Genomic DNA, 1,416 nt, shown 5'->3' on the forward strand with positions numbered 1-1,416 from the left:
ATGTTATCTGGCTCGCGTGGTAAGGGTTCTCAATTATTACTTTCGACTGACTTGAATGAATAGTAAAAAGTAAAAAATTAAAATTATATTAATAAGGTTAAATTTGGAATATTTGCGAAATTGTTGGGGTAGGGGATAAGTGTGGGGGGTATACGGTAAAATTTTCCACCTTAGTTGTTTTGTTTTGTTACAAAATATGTAAAAATTACAAGACTAAACAGAAGAATATTTAACATAAATGATGCGAGAGTTACAACAAAAACCATCATATTACTCCCACATCGTTGAAGCCCAGAAAATCATAAATGTTTATATACCTCAATCAAAGCATGGATAAACACGACTATAATTAAACAGTATCTGTTTTATAGGCTCGTACTACCGTGTCATTGATCTCTAAGGAGACCAAAACATAAGTCTGGTGGATGAATCATGACTATGATAAGAGCGTGACTAATGGTCAGGATGAAGATATACATATTATGGTCATCATCTCGGGTGGTTCTACCCATCAGGTTGGTCACATGGTTTTCTGACAGACTCACTCAAAACCTTTCTATTTGTTTTTTTGCAACAAACCCATACAAAATAGGTAGAAACCTTTATGAAAAGGTGATTTTGTTTTTATTAGAAACTATGAAAAAATGTTTTTGCAATAAAACCCAGAACCTGTACAAATCTTCATAATTTTTTTTATATAGTGCAAAAAAAATGAAAGAGTGTATTTTTTTAGAAAGGGATGATATTGTTTACCTTGCTTCGTAAAAAGAGAAGATAGAACCTTCTGGTTGTTTGCGTTGACGTGGTTTGTAAGACTTTGCAAGGGGAAGCAACCAAAAAGAAAGAGACTTATGGCTCCTCTCTCTCCTAAATATAACTTGTTCGGTTTCCTTGTTCAGAAACATAGCACAAATATTCATGCTCCGTAGCAAATTCATAATATGCAAACAGATTTACGGTGGAAAATGAAACGTTTGAGTGTATTTGCTTTGTTTTTCATCTTCTTCCGTTTTTTGGCTTGGTAAACTGCTTGGTTTTGGAAAAAAATTTACCCCATACCCAATTTTCTTATTTCGGTTCATGGATTTGCCACGTCACACATGATGTTTAAAGGCCATTTTGGTATTAACATTGTAGCATTTAACATGCTATCGGCAATTGTACCTCACACCCCCAACTTCAATGATTTGACTATATTAGCTTTGGAAAATATTTCACTCATTTTTAAAACCTACCGAACATTTATGCGAATTTCCATATTTTCTGAGTGATGTCGCAAATTTCATTTTCTCTCCCGGAAATTATGAAATTAGGAAGTTTTTTTACAAAAATTCCAAAATTTATGTGAAAATCATTTGAATTTTTATCGTGAACTTAAAAAATTATGGTATTTTTAAATAATTTTTTTCAGAAATT

The 1,416-nt window shown here is 32.3% G+C and overlaps 1 pseudogene; it reads left to right on the top strand.

The window, feature by feature from the left end:
• Nucleotides 1-339: 339 nt before the first annotated feature.
• Nucleotides 340-542, top strand: LOC127116800 (uncharacterized; annotated as a pseudogene).
• Nucleotides 543-1,416: the final 874 nt, after the last annotated feature.

Source organism: Lathyrus oleraceus, chromosome 1, assembly GCF_024323335.1.
Source record: "Lathyrus oleraceus cultivar Zhongwan6 chromosome 1, CAAS_Psat_ZW6_1.0, whole genome shotgun sequence".
Lineage (NCBI taxonomy): Eukaryota > Viridiplantae > Streptophyta > Magnoliopsida > Fabales > Fabaceae > Lathyrus > Lathyrus oleraceus.